Here is a 16,453-nt window from a genome sequence, read left to right as displayed (position 1 = left end):
GCACGCCGTCTCTGAGGGCACTAAGGCCGTCACCAAGTACACCTCCTCCAAGTAAACGGCTTACTTACTGCCCTGTGGTGGTGGCTTGGCCTCAAACCAACAAACTCGGCTCCATTGGAGCCACACTTTAATTTCTAAAGAGATTGTGAGTGTTAGACACCAATACTATTATAACAAAAACCTCTGTCACTGAAAGCAAATAGCTATAAAATGAGAATATTTATGAAACTGTCTGTGTGTGTTTCTCTCTCTCAGTCTCTGTCTGTCTGTCTGTCTGTCTGTCTGTCTGTCTGTCTGTCTGTCTGTCTGTCTTGTCTGTCTGTCTGTCTGTCTGTCTGTCTGTCTGTCTGTGTCTCTCTCTCTCTCTCTCTCTCTCTCTCTCTCTCTCTCTCTCTCTCTCTCTCTCTCTCTCTCTCTCTCTCTCTCTCTCTCTCTCTCTCTCTCTCTCAACACATATAAGCACTCGGTATCTTTTTTCTAGAGATTAGAGATTCATTGTTATGTTCCACATTAGGATTACTATGCAGGCCACCCTCTTAGGTTTGAAAATGTCAAGAAAACGGTTAATTTAAAATGTCATCTCCTAACTTAACAGATTAAGCCAGAGGACCGAAAACAGAATAAAACAGGACTGGACAGTATGTCACTTATACAAGCTGCTTTTATTTCTAGTACAGTATGACAATTTTTATTTTGGGGGGGTGGGGGGGGTGGGTGATCCTTGACAGTGCATAAGAGCGAAAAGCGACGGCGTTTTGTTTGTAAGAGAACAGGTTGTACTACAAATGACTTGATTTATTGATATCACGTGTATGTATGACACCTAAATTAGTGTATTTGTTTATTTATTTATTTATTTATTTATTATATGTGTAGATGAAGGTTAATTCATATGACTGATGCTAGGAATGTCTGAAATCTCCTTAGAAGGATATTTTGGCCCTGAGAAGGGCCGAGTTTGGTGTATACTAGGGTGGTCGATTTAGCTTATGCACGCTCTCCACGGATACGGCGAGCAAGCTGAATGTCCTTTGGCATGATGGTGACACGCTTGGCGTGGATGGCACAGAGGTTAGTGTCCTCGAAGAGACCGACCAGGTAAGCCTCGGATGCCTCCTGTAAAGCCATGACGGCAGACGACTGGAAGCGAAGATCGGTCTTGAAGTCCTGGGCAATCTCGCGCACCAGACGCTGGAAGGGAAGTTTCCTGATGAGCAACTCGGTGCTCTTCTGGTAACGACGGATCTCACGCAGGGCGACCGTTCCGGGCCTGTAACGGTGAGGCTTCTTCACACCCCCTGTGGCAGGAGCAGACTTGCGTGCTGCCTTGGTGGCCAGCTGCTTACGAGGAGCCTTGCCTCCCGTGGACTTGCGAGCAGTCTGCTTGGTGCGAGCCATGGTGAACAACTGTGGTTTGTGATGGCCGGCGCCGAAAAATTTTTGCTTATATACGCCGTCTCGAGGCGCTTGCTCGAGCGCCATTGGCTGCTCGACTCGCCTACGTCACCCCGTTGCCCCTCCCCTCCTTCCTCTGGCTGCAGCCAACAGGCGGCTCACCTCAATCACTATTATCGCTGATTTTGCTCTATTTTTTGGATTTGTGCAAAAGTCATTTCACAGGGACGTGAAACAGACGAGTAGGCAACTGCAGTTTTGAAAGCGTTGTGAGAAAGCCGTGTCTATTCGACCACAAGCGTAAAGTAAGGGCAGGCAGGAGTTGCAATGCTACTAGTACGTCCGCTTGATGGGATATAGTCGGGAAATCGTGCGGGCATTCGTCAATTCGATTCACACAACTACAACACCATGACTGGACGCGGCAAGGGAGGCAAGGGACTCGGAAAGGGTGGCGCCAAGCGTCATCGTAAGGTGCTACGTGACAACATCCAGGGCATCACCAAGCCCGCTATTCGTCGCTTAGCTCGTCGTGGCGGCGTCAAGCGTATTTCGGGTCTCATCTACGAAGAGACCCGTGGCGTCCTGAAGGTGTTCCTCGAGAACGTCATCCGTGATGCTGTAACCTACACGGAACACGCCAAGAGGAAGACCGTCACTGCCATGGACGTGGTGTACGCTCTGAAGCGCCAGGGTCGTACCCTCTACGGATTCGGCGGATAAGAGCTTGGCTAATCCATCGATTCCACCCACCACCACCTCAAAACGGGACCTAATTAGGTCCCTATACTTTTTTACTGAAGGGCTTAATAGACGATAACATAAATTGTTTTGATATCAGCTAGCACATTGGGTCTTATGAAATCTATTTTTTATCCTCGCATGCTTAAAGGGACTCTGATTGGGGGGGGGGGGGGGGAAGGTTTGTTACGTTATATACTAGCAGAGCAGGATCATTGGTGGGGGGGGGGGGGGTGTGAGGGGGAGAGAGAGAGAGAGATCTTTCCCAACTCTTCCTTTTTACATGAGTGAGCTACCCGTTTTATTCATTTTATCCTTCTCAGAGCTGTTTTGATAGTATCCAAATGATGGTAAATGAAAAGGGAGGACACGAATATCTACCCAGAATTCAGGACTGGCAATCGATATGCATGTTTGAGTGAGAATCTTTTTCTCTCTCAACTTAGGTATACGTTTATGTCGTACCTAAAAGCGAGAACCACACTATTGGGACAAGTATGCAAGGCCCAATTTTCCTAACAAGCACAGTTAATTTTGTTATTTTCGAACATTTCTTTCCAAATTGGTTTATCCAATTAACAGTATTATATTAAGATCATGAATTGCTGGGTTAGGTTAGGTTAGCTTAGCTTAGGTTAGGTTAGCTTAGCTTAGCTTGGGTTAGCTTAGGTTAGGTTAGGTTAGCTTAGCTTGGGTTAGCATAGGTTAGGTTAGGTTTGATTACATTTCTATGTTAGATTTAACTCAAATTCAAAACAATTGCCAGTCATTCGGCTTGTTAGTCAACTTGCCTCTAATAGGGGCAATTTGTCTAACAAGACTATTTAGTTTTGTGTGTATATATATATATATATATATATATATATATATATATATATATATATATATATATATATATATATATATATATATATATTATTATTATTATAGCTTCAAGACTCTGAACCAATATAGAAGCATCAAGAGGAAGTGCTTGTGTTATGGGCCAATAGGCCTTCTGCAGTTACTTCCATTCTTATGTTTTTATTCCCATTGGTTCGTGTTTTATCTTGTGTAAATGTCAATCACCTTACCCAAAACTTTGGTACCATATCACCTCACCCATGTATATATATATATATATATATATATATATATATATATATATATATATATATGTATATTATTATATATATATAATATAGATGTATATTATATATATATATATATATATATATATATATATATATATATATATATATATATATATATATAATAGATGTATATTATATATATATATATATATATATATATATATATATATATATATATATATATATATATATATATATATAATATACAGAGTAAATCTACCCCAAAAGTAATGATTTATTTGTCTACAAAACTAAACTCTTTTTTGGAATCATATGAGGCCCCTCCACTGAGGGGGGAGGCCTGGATGTTTATTGTCATGTGTATTCATGCTGCTTGCATGTCGTCGTTTATTTTGCCTTTGTTGTTTTTTTGACAGCTTTCTTTGCCTTGGGTGGTTTGGGAGATTTTGAAGCTCTCTTTATTTTGGGCTTTTTGTTCCCAACAACAAGCTGCTGCTGCTGCTGCTGCTTCTTTTTCAAGGCTGTAGGTGGTTTGTTGCTTGTGGCGGCTTTCTTGGGAGTTACCACGGCCTTCTTTGCTGCTGTAGATGGTTTCTTGGTTGTGGTGGCTTTCTTGGGAGTTAGAACGGCCCTCTTCTCTGCTACGGCCAGCTTGAATGATCCACTAGCTCCACTTCCCTTGGTCTGAACAAGAATGCCGTCAGCCACTGCTTTCTTGAGAAATCTTCGGATGTAAATGGCGATCTTGGCAGCCTCGACTTTGTTGTTGGCAACAACGTACTTCTTGATTGCTTGTAGAGACGAGCCCTTACGGTCTTTGAGTGCTGCGACCGCGGCTAGAACCATTTGACTAGTTTTCGGGTGAGCAACCTGGACGCGAGGTTTCCTGGTGGTGGCCACCACAGCAGCAGCAGCCGCAGCCTTCTTGGTAGGCTTTGCTTCTACCATGATGATGATGAACCAACCAAGGTGATGAGAGACGCTCAGACAGTCACGGGGGAATGATGCTGCCGCCGCTTGAGCCGAACCTATTTATGTGCCGGCACGGTACAGAAGCTGCAACCTGGCAACTCGTCCACCAATCACGACGGTTGGTTTTACGGCTCCGAAACCTGGATCCCATATCTTCTCTAAAATAGAAGCATTTGTTCATGTTCTTTGTAAAAGTATCATAAAGCAGGACAGATGAGACAAATATCATAAAAACTGAAGAGCAGATGAGCACACACATGTTTGTATTACAAAAGAAAATCCACAAATTCATTAGAAATTGGCAGGGCAGGCTGAGGAAGTAGGTAGATGTAAAATGTCTGTAAATGGCGAAAGAACATAAACCCAAGACTGAATAAACGATGTTAAATATCCATGCCAAGGAGACAAAAATATGTTAGGATACAATTACCATTAAGACACCACAAGCAGGTCCGTATCCTGCCGCGATGACTTAAAAGAGTTGGTTATTAGCCACAATGTGTAGGCAGTCTCATGCCAACGGCCATACCACGTTGAGAACACCGCTTCTCGTCCGATCAGCGAAGTTAAGCACGTTGGGTTTGGTTAGTTACTTGGATGGGTGACCGCCTGGGAACACCAAATGCTGTTGGCAATAATGTTTTTTGTTTTGTTTTGTTTTGTTTCGTTTGTTTTTGTTTGAATGGCTGGCTCCACGGGAAATTCACGGAGTTGTGTGGAATAAGGCCTGGTAAAATGAATTAATATGTATGTCATGTTTAAAACAAACTCGCTTAATATAGATATTGTGTGAGGCTTTATACAAAAACAAACAACCAAAACAAAACATGTTGTATATATATATATATATAGCTTAATCCGGGTTTGAACTCGCAACTCCAAGAATACGCATCACTTATATACACTTTACCACTGGACCACTGCTGCAGGACACTAGCTTGATGCTGAGGTATCAATTTAATGACGTAAATGCCATTTCCACAAATAAATGATAATTAAAAAGTATTTGTATGTACAAATCTTTTCTGTTTAAAAGGCTACAATATCAGTTACTGATATAATTTGTGTTAATGTTTCTATACCCACAAGAAGGCATATTTTTGCTTATATGTAAAGGGTACGGAGAAGGAATCCACAGACCATCATTCCCCTCCCCTTCCCTCCCCCCCCCCCCCCCCCACCCCCAACTCCCACCTACTACCACCACCACCACCACCACCACCACCAATCACCACCAATCACCACCAATCACCACCACCAATCACCACCACCACATCTAACCGAAAACCCCCTAACACATCAACCCTCCCCCCAATCAACAGGCGAAATAATAACCCTCAAATGCCTGCCTGCCTGCCTGCCTGCAAGCCAATACTAACGGTCTTCTCAGAAAGAAAATCTCTTTGTATCTGTATTACTTGATGAAATGTATGATTCTAATAATGAAAATAAATTTTGATGTCGGTTGTATGAGCATAATGACCAATATGCACATGATATGAATGAATTAAATAGTGTAGTTTTAAGTAATTAGGTTGTAGACACATTAAGCGGATATGATATTTGACGCGTCCAGAACTGGTGATTTTTGGTTTAGTTTTAAATGCACCACCACCACCACCACCACCACCACCATTGCTTCCCCAGAGCCTAATTAAGGACCGGTAAAAGGAGTCAATATGTATGTCATCTATAAAACCAAAGAATGAATAAAAAAACACACACAAACCTACATAATAGTATTAGGAAGATTGTATGGCAAAAAAAAAAAAGTATTATTCCCATTGGGTCGTTTGAACTCGCGACTTCCAAAACACCAGCCACACACCTTACAACCCAGCCACCATAGAGTTGGTATAATTGTGCAACTTTAGTTATAAAAGTAAAGTTTTCTCACATTGTATTGATAACTTAAAGGATTTTTTTTTTTTTTGCATGTACAAATCTTATTGTCTGTTCTATGAAAAGGCTTGATGTAAATTATGTATTTTTTGAATGATTGAATTGTAGGCACATTAAGCGGATTCGATATTTGATATATCCAGAAAAGGCGATTTATGTTCAGTTTTAAAATGCATCACCGTTAACGCTAAAGGACTGGTAAAATGACTCGATGTTTGTCATTTTTAAAATAAACACTAAAACAAGGCCCTTAACATATATAATGTTTGAATATAAATTGAATGCATATAAATACAAAGTGGGAGTGGCTGGCTGGCTGGCTGGCTGGCTGGCTGGCTGGCTGGCTGGCTGGCTGGCTGGCTGGCTGGCTGGCTGGCTGGCTGGCTGCTGCTGGCTGCCTGCTGCCTGCCTGCCTGCCTGCCTGCCTGCCTGCCTGCCTGCCTGCCTGCCTGCCTGGCTGCCTGCCTGCCTGCCTGCCTGCCTGCCTGCCTGCCTGCCTGCCTGCCTGCCTGCCTGCCTGCCTGCCTGCCTGCCTGCCTGCCTGCCTGTCTGGCTGCCTGGCTGCCTGGCTGCCTGCCTGCCTGCCTGCCTGCCTTGCCTTGCCTTGCCTTGCCTTGCCTTGCCTTGCCTTGCCTTGCCTTGCCTTGCCTTGCCTTGCCTTGCCCTGCCCTGCCTTGGCTGCAGCTGGCTGGCTGGCTGGCTGGCTGGCTGGCCGTAAATCAACTCTTAACAACACCACACCACACCACACCATCACTCATCACCCATCACCCACCACCGGCCCCAGTCTCCCAGCCTCTCTTATATACCCGAGCAGGCCCTTTAAATTATTTGAATTGTTGCACTTCGGCCAATGGCAGGCACGATCGCTGCTGCTCAAACATATTCTGGTTCACAAGTATTAATATATATATATATATATATATATATATATATATATATATATATATATACATATATATATATATAATATTATATATATATATATCTATATTCATGAAACACATTAAAACCTTGATCATTTATTCATGTCATTACGTCTAGTGAAGAATTGCTTTTGTTCATTTGTATGATTAAAAATGGATAGAATATGAATCCTCGCTTAAAGTAAAATATAAAATATATATTGGAATTTATATGATTGGTTAATAATTCCAAGTGATGCTGACATATCCCCTATAATTTTGTTTTGTTTTGTTTGTTATGTACACATTCCAAATGAAATCAATATAAATGTTATTATTAATGTTTGAAAGTTGATTGTCTACTTGAATCTCTCTATTAAAGTGTGTGTGGCTCCGGATGGAGCCTGGTTATGGTATTTGTCGCGGTGGGTGGCAGAAGTGCTTACTTCTTCTCTGTCTTCTTTGGCAAAAGAACTGCCTGAATGTTTGGAAGAACACCTCCCTGTGCAATGGTTACGCCAGACAGAAGTTTGTTGAGTTCTTCGTCGTTGCGGATGGCCAACTGCAAGTGACGTGGGATGATACGGGTCTTCTTGTTGTCACGTGCGGCGTTACCGGCGAGCTCGAGAACTTCGGCAGCGAGGTATTCCATGACGGCTGCCAGGTAGACAGGGAGCGCCAGCATACGCGACGCGTTCGGCGTAGTTGCCCTTACGCAGCAGACGGTGAATTCTGCCACGGGGACTGAAGTCCGGCCCTGCTGGGCGAGACTTTGACTTGCCCCTTCACTTTGCCTCCCTTGCCGCGTCCTGACATTAGCTGCTGCTGTTGTGGGGTTTGGTGGTGTTTTAATGCCGGCCCGCAGATCGAGCTTCGTGTTATATACCCCGCTCAGGATCAAGGGAGTCCGCCCTGACCAGTCAGCGCGCTCCGCCACGCGACCCGCTCTTGGAGCTGAGTCGCGAGCGGGATATAAAAGGAAAGCTCGACTCGCGCAAAAGTTCATTATTGTATCGCAACGCCAGCCAGCACGAGCATCATCATGCACCACCCAAGGCATCTGGAAAGGCTGCCAAAGAAGGCCGGAAAGGCCCAGAAGGCCATTGCCAAGGGCGATAAGAAAAAGAAGCGCAGGAGGGGAAGGGAGCTAACAGCATCTACATCTACAAAGTGCTGAAGCAGGTCCAACCCCGACACTGGTATCTCTTCCAAAGCCATGTCGATCATGACTCGTTCGTGAACGACATCTTCGAGCGCATCGCCGGCCGAGGCTTCTCGCCTGGCCCACTACAACAAGCGTTTCCACCATTACCCAGTCGGGAGATCCAGACGGCTGTAAGGCTCCTGTTGCCCCGGAGAACTGGCCAAGCACGCCGTCTCTGAGGGCACTAAGGCCGTCAACCAAGTACAAACCTCCTCCAAGTAAACGGCTTACTTACTGCCCTGTGGTGGTGGCTTGGCCTCAAACCAACAAACTCGGCTCCATTGGAGCCACACTTTAATTTCTAAAAGAGATTGTGAGTGTTAGACACCAATACTATTATAACAAAAACCTCTGTCACTGAAAGCAAATAGCTATAAAATGAGAATATTTATGAAACTGTCTGTGTGTGTTTCTCTCTCTCAGTCTCTGTCTGTCTGTCTGATCTGTCTGTCTGTCTGTCTGTCTGTCTGTCTGTCTGTCTTGTCTGTCTGTCTGTCTGTCTGTCTGTCTGTCTGTCTGTGTCTCTCTCTCTCTCTCCTCTCTCTCTCTCTCATCTCTCTCTCCTCCTCTCTCTCATCAGTCTCTCCTCTCTCTCATCGTCTCCATCTCTCTCTCTCTCTCTCTCTCTCGATCTCTCTCTCTCTCCTCCATCTCTCTCTCTCTCTCTCTCTCTCTCAACACATATAAGCACTCGGTATCTTTTTTCTAGAGATTAGAGATTCATTGTTATGTTCCACATTAGGATTACTATGCAGGCCACCCTCTTAGGTTTGAAAATGTCAAGAAAACGGTTAATTTAAAATGTCATCTCCTAACTTAACAGATTAAGCCAGAGGACCGAAAACAGAATAAAACAGGACTGGACAGTATGTCACTTATACAAGCTGCTTTTATTTCTAGTACAGTATGACAATTTTTATTTTGGGGGGGTGGGGGGGGGGGGTGATCCTTGACAGTGCATAAGAGCGAAAAGCGACGGCGTTTTGTTTGTAAGAGAACAGGTTGTACTACAAATGACTTGATTTATTGATATCACGTGTATGTATGACACCTAAATTAGTGTATTTGTTTATTTATTTTATTATTTATTTATTATATGTGTAGATGAAGGTTAATTCATATGACTGATGCTAGGAATGTCTGAAATCTCCTTAGAAGGATATTTTGGGCCCTGAGAAGGGCCGAGTTTGGTGTATACTAGGGTGGTCGATTAGCTTATGCACGCTCTCCACGGATACGGCGAGGCAAGCTGAATGTCCTTTGGCATGATGGTGACAACGCTTGGCGTGGATGGCACAGGAGGTTAGTGTCCTCGAAGAGGACCGACCAGGTAAGCCTCGGATGCCTCCTGTAAAGCCATGACGGGCAGACGACTGGAAGCGAAGATCGGTCTTGAAGTCCTGGGCAATCTCGCGCACCAGACGCTGGAAGGGAAGTTTCCTGATGAGCAACTCGGTGCTCTTCTGGTAACGACGGATCTCACGCAGGGCGAGACCGTTCCGGGCCTGTAACGGTGAGGCTTCTTTCACACCCCCTGTGGCAGGAGCAGACTTGCGTGCTGCCTTGGTGGCCAGCTGCTTACGAGGAGCCTTGCCTCCCGTGGACTTGCGAGCAGTCTGCTTGGTGCGAGCCATGGTGAACAACTGTGGTTTGTGATGCCGGCGCCGAAAAATTTTTGCTTATATACGCCGTCTCGAGGCGCTTGCTCGAGCGCCATTGGCTGCTCGACTCGCCTACGTCACCCCGTTGCCCCTCCCCTCCTTCCTCTGGCTGCAGCCAACAGGCGGCTCACCTCAATCACTATTATCGCTGATTTTGCTCTATTTTTTGGATTTGTGCAAAAGTCATTTCACAGGGACGTGAAACAGACGAGTAGGCAACTGCAGTTTTGAAAGGCGTTGTGAGAAAGCCGTGTCTATTCGACCACAAGCGTAAAGTAAGGGCAGGCAGGAGTTGCAATGCTACTAGTACGTCCGCTTGATGGGATATAGTCGGGAAATCGTGCGGGCATTCGTCAATTCGATTCACACAACTACAACACCATGACTGGACGCGGCAAGGGAGGCAAGGGACTCGGAAAGGGTGGCGCCAAGCGTCATCGTAAGGTGCTACGTGACAACATCCAGGGCATCACCAAGGCCCGCTATTCGTCGCTTAGCTCGTCGTGGCGCGTCAAGGCGTATTTCGGGTCTCATCTACGAAGAGACCCGTGGCGTCCTGAAGGTGTTCCTCGAGAACGTCATCCGTGATGCTGTAACCTACACGGAACACCGCCAAGAGGGAAGACCGTCACTGCCATGGACGTGGTGTACGCTCTGAAGCGCCAGGGTCGTACCCTCTACGGATTCGGCGGATAAGAGCTTGGCTAATTCCATCATCGATTCCACCCACCACCACCTCAAAACGGGACCTAATTAGGTCCCTATACTTTTTTACTGAAGGGCTTAATAGACGATAACATAAATTGTTTTGATATCAGCTAGCACATTGGGTCTTATGAAATCTATTTTTTATCCTCGCATGCTTAAAGGGACTCTGATTGGGGGGGGGGGGGGGGGGGGAAGGTTTGTTACGTTATATACTAGCAGAGCAGGATCATTGGTGGGGGGGGGGGGGGTGTGAGGGGGAGAGAAGAGAGAGAGATCTTTCCCAACTCTTCCTTTTTACATGAGTGAGCTACCCGTTTTATTCATTTTATCCTTCTCAGAGCTGTTTTGATAGTATCCAAATGATGGTAAATGAAAAGGGAGGACACGAATATCTACCCAGAATTCAGGACTGGCAATCGATATGCATGTTTGAGTGAGAATCTTTTTCTCTCTCAACTTAGGTATACGTTTATGTCGTACCTAAAAGCGAGAACCACACTATTGGGACAAGTATGCAAGGCCCAATTTTCCTAACAAGCACAGTTAATTTTGTTATTTTCGAACATTTCTTTCCAAATTGGTTTATCCAATTAACAGTATTATATTAAGATCATGAATTGCTGGGTTAGGTTAGGTTAGCTTAGCTTAGGTTAGGTTAGCTTAGCTTAGCTTGGGTTAGCTTAGGTTAGGTTAGGTTAGCTTAGCTTGGGTTAGCATAGGTTAGGTTAGGTTTGATTACATTTCTATGTTAGATTTAACTCAAATTCAAAACAATTGCCAGTCATTCGGCTTGTTAGTCAACTTGCCTCTAATAGGGGCAATTTGTCTAACAAGACTATTTAGTTTTGTGTGTATATATATATATATATATATATATATATATATATATATATATATATATATATATATATATATATATATATATATTATTATTATTATAGCTTCAAGACTCTGAACCAATATAGAAGCATCAAGAGGAAGTGCTTGTGTTATGGGCCAATAGGCCTTCTGCAGTTACTTCCATTCTTATGTTTTTATTCCCATTGGTTCGTGTTTTATCTTGTGTAAATGTCAATCACCTTACCCAAAACTTTGGTACCATATCACCTCACCCATGTATATATATATATATATATATATATATATATATATATATATATATATATATATGTATATTATATATATATATAAATAGATGTATATTATATATATATATATATATATATATATATATATATATATATATATATATATATATAATATAGATGTATATTATATATATATATATATATATATATATATATATATATATATATATTATATATATATATATATATATATATACAGAGTAAATCTACCCCAAAAGTAATGATTTATTTGTCTACAAAACTAAACTCTTTTTTGGAATCATATGAGGCCCCTCCACTGAGGGGGGAGGCCTGGATGTTTATTGTCATGTGTATTCATGCTGCTTGCATGTCGTCGTTTATTTTGCCTTTGTTGTTTTTTTGACAGCTTTCTTTGCCTTGGGTGGTTTGGGAGATTTTGAAGCTCTCTTTATTTTGGGCTTTTTGTTCCCAACAACAAGCTGCTGCTGCTGCTGCTGCTTCTTTTTCAAGGCTGTAGGTGGTTTGTTGCTTGTGGCGGCTTTCTTGGGAGTTACCACGGCCTTCTTTGCTGCTGTAGATGGTTTCTTGGTTGTGGTGGCTTTCTTGGGAGTTAGAACGGCCCTCTTCTCTGCTACGGCCAGCTTGAATGATCCACTAGCTCCACTTCCCTTGGTCTGAACAAGAATGCCGTCAGCCACTGCTTTCTTGAGAAATCTTCGGATGTAAATGGCGATCTTGGCAGCCTCGACTTTGTTGTTGGCAACAACGTACTTCTTGATTGCTTGTAGAGACGAGCCCTTACGGTCTTTGAGTGCTGCGACCGCGGCTAGAACCATTTGACTAGTTTTCGGGTGAGCAACCTGGACGCGAGGTTTCCTGGTGGTGGCCACCACAGCAGCAGCAGCCGCAGCCTTCTTGGTAGGCTTTGCTTCTACCATGATGATGATGAACCAACCAAGGTGATGAGAGACGCTCAGACAGTCACGGGGGAATGATGCTGCCGCCGCTTGAGCCGAACCTATTTATGTGCCGGCACGGTACAGAAGCTGCAACCTGGCAACTCGTCCACCAATCACGACGGTTGGTTTTACGGCTCCGAAACCTGGATCCCATATCTTCTCTAAAATAGAAGCATTTGTTCATGTTCTTTGTAAAAGTATCATAAAGCAGGACAGATGAGACAAATATCATAAAAACTGAAGAGCAGATGAGCACACACATGTTTGTATTACAAAAGAAAATCCACAAATTCATTAGAAATTGGCAGGGCAGGCTGAGGAAGTAGGTAGATGTAAAATGTCTGTAAATGGCGAAAGAACATAAACCCAAGACTGAATAAACGATGTTAAATATCCATGCCAAGGAGACAAAAATATGTTAGGATACAATTACCATTAAGACACCACAAGCAGGTCCGTATCCTGCCGCGATGACTTAAAAGAGTTGGTTATTAGCCACAATGTGTAGGCAGTCTCATGCCAACGGCCATACCACGTTGAGAACACCGCTTCTCGTCCGATCAGCGAAGTTAAGCAACGTTGGGTTTGGTTAGTACTTGGATGGGTGACCGCCTGGGAACACCAAATGCTGTTGGCAATAATGTTTTTTGTTTTGTTTTGTTTTGTTTCGTTTGTTTTTGTTTGAATGGCTGGCTCCACGGGAAATTCACGGAGTTGTGTGGAATAAGGCCTGGTAAAATGAATTAATATGTATGTCATGTTTAAAACAAACTCGCTTAATATAGATATTGTGTGAGGCTTTATACAAAAACAAACAACCAAAACAAAACATGTTGTATATATATATATATATATAGCTTAATCCGGGTTTGAACTCGCAACTCCAAGAATACGCATCACTTATATACACTTTACCACTGGACCACTGCTGCAGGACACTAGCTTGATGCTGAGGTATCAATTTAATGACGTAAATGCCATTTCCACAAATAAATGATAATTAAAAAGTATTTGTATGTACAAATCTTTTCTGTTTAAAAGGCTACAATATCAGTTACTGATATAATTTGTGTTAATGTTTCTATACCCACAAGAAGGCATATTTTTGCTTATATGTAAAGGGTACGGAGAAGGAATCCACAGACCATCATTCCCCTCCCCTTCCCTCCCCCCCCCCCCCACCCCCAACTCCCACCTACTACCACCACCACCACCACCACCACCACCAATCACCACCAATCACCACCAATCACCACCACCCACACCAATCACCACCACCACATCTAACCGAAAACCCCCTAACACATCAACCCTCCCCCCAATCAACAGGCGAAATAATAACCCTCAAATGCCTGCCTGCCTGCCTGCCTGCAAGCCAATACTAACGGTCTTCTCAGAAAGAAAATCTCTTTGTATCTGTATTACTTGATGAAATGTATGATTCTAATAATGAAAATAAATTTTGATGTCGGTTGTATGAGCATAATGACCAATATGCACATGATATGAATGAATTAAATAGTGTAGTTTTAAGTAATTAGGTTGTAGACACATTAAGCGGATATGATATTTGACGCGTCCAGAACTGGTGATTTTTGGTTTAGTTTTAAATGCACCACCACCACCACCACCACCACCACCATTGCTTCCCCAGAGCCTAATTAAGGACCGGTAAAAGGAGTCAATATGTATGTCATCTATAAAACCAAAGAATGAATAAAAAAACACACACAAACCTACATAATAGTATTAGGAAGATTGTATGGCAAAAAAAAAAAAGTATTATTCCCATTGGGTCGTTTGAACTCGCGACTTCCAAAACACCAGCCACACACCTTACAACCCAGCCACCATAGAGTTGGTATAATTGTGCAACTTTAGTTATAAAAGTAAAGTTTTCTCACATTGTATTGATAACTTAAAGGATTTTTTTTTTTTTTTGCATGTACAAATCTTATTGTCTGTTCTATGAAAAGGCTTGATGTAAATTATGTATTTTTTGAATGATTGAATTGTAGGCACATTAAGCGGATTCGATATTTGATATATCCAGAAAAGGCGATTTATGTTCAGTTTTAAAATGCATCACCGTTAACGCTAAAGGACTGGTAAAATGACTCGATGTTTGTCATTTTTAAAATAAACACTAAAACAAGGCCCTTAACATATATAATGTTTGAATATAAATTGAATGCATATAAATACAAAGTGGGAGTGGCTGGCTGGCTGGCTGGCTGGCTGGCTGGCTGGCTGGCTGGCTGGCTGGCTGGCTGGCTGGCTGGCTGGCTGGCTGGCTGGCTGCCTGGCTGCCTGCCTGCCTGCCTGCCTGCCTGCCTGCCTGCCTGCCTGCCTGCCTGCCTGCCTGGCTGCCTGCCTGCCTGCCTGCCTGCCTGCCTGCCTGCCTGCCTGCCTGCCTGCCTGCCTGCCTGCCTGCCTGCCTGCTGCTGCCTGCTGGCTGCCTGGCTGCCTGCCTGCCTGCCTGCCTGCCTTGCCTTGCCTTGCCTTGCCTTGCCTTGCCTTGCCTTGCCTTGTTGCCTTGCCTTGCCTTGCCTTGCCTTGCCCTGCCCTGCCTTGGCTGCAGCTGGCTGGCTGGCTGGCTGGCTGGCTGGCCGTAAATCAACTCTTAACAACACCACACCACACCACACCATCACTCATCACCCATCACCCACCACCGGCCCCAGTCTCCCAGCCTCTCTTATATACCCGAGCAGGCCCTTTAAATTATTTGAATTGTTGCACTTCGGCCAATGGCAGGCACGATCGCTGCTGCTCAAACATATTCTGGTTCACAAGTATTAATATATATATATATATATATATATATATATATATATATATATATATATATATATATATATATATATATATATATATATATATATATATGAAACACATTAAAACCTTGATCATTTATTCATTCATTACGTCTAGTGAAGAATTGCTTTTGTTCATTTGTATGATTAAAAATGGATAGAATATGAATTCCTCGCTTAAAGTAAAATATAAAATATATATTGGATTTATATGATTGGTTAATATTCCAAGTGATGCTGAATATCCCCATAATTTTGTTTTGTTTGTTTGTTATGTACACATTCCAAATGAAATCAATATAAATGTTATTATTAATGTTTGAAAGTTGATTGTCTACTTGAATCTCTCTATTAAAGTGTGTGTGGCTCCGGATGGAGCCTGGTTATGGTATTTGTCGCGGTGGGTGGCAGAAGTGCTTACTTCTTCTCTGTCTTCTTTGGCAAAAGAACTGCCTGAATGTTTGGAAGAACACCTCCCTGTGCAATGGTTACGCCAGACAGAAGTTTGTTGAGTTCTTCGTCGTTGCGGATGGCCAACTGCAAGTGACGTGGGATGATACGGGTCTTCTTGTTGTCACGTGCGGCGTTACCGGCGAGCTCGAGAACTTCGGCAGCGAGGTATTCCATGACGGCTGCCAGGTAGACAGGAGCGCCAGCACCGACGCGTTCGGCGTAGTTGCCCTTACGCAGCAGACGGTGAATTCTGCCCACGGGGAACTGAAGTCCGGCCCTGCTGGAGCGAGACTTTGACTTGCCCTTCACTTTGCCTCCCTTGCCGCGTCCTGACATTGCTGCTGCTGTTGTGGGTTTGTGGTGTTTTAATGCCGGCCCGCAGATCGAGCTTCGTGTTATATACCCCGCTCAGGATCAAGGGAGTCCGCCACTGACCAATCAGCGCGCTCCGCCACGCGACCCGCTCTGAGCTGAGTCGCGAGCGGGATATAAAAGGAAAGCTCGACTCGCGCAAAAGTTCATTATTGTATCGCA

The 16,453-nt window shown here is 43.6% G+C and overlaps 1 non-coding gene and 1 pseudogene across 1 annotated transcript; both read left to right on the top strand.

The window, feature by feature from the left end:
- The first annotated feature begins 4,717 nt into the window (after positions 1-4,717).
- LOC138370368 (5S ribosomal RNA) lies at positions 4,718-4,836 on the top strand (annotated as a pseudogene).
- Positions 4,837-13,168: 8,332 nt separating this feature from the next.
- LOC138370363 (5S ribosomal RNA) lies at positions 13,169-13,287 on the top strand. The gene has a single exon (XR_011230119.1). It is a non-coding gene; the product is annotated as a 5S ribosomal RNA (ribosomal RNA).
- Positions 13,288-16,453: the final 3,166 nt, after the last annotated feature.

This window comes from Procambarus clarkii, chromosome 31 (genome assembly GCF_040958095.1).
Source record: "Procambarus clarkii isolate CNS0578487 chromosome 31, FALCON_Pclarkii_2.0, whole genome shotgun sequence".
Taxonomy (NCBI): domain Eukaryota; kingdom Metazoa; phylum Arthropoda; class Malacostraca; order Decapoda; family Cambaridae; genus Procambarus; species Procambarus clarkii.
The sequence above is the reverse complement of the archived record's forward strand: the minus strand, read 5'-3'. Positions and strand labels throughout refer to the sequence as shown.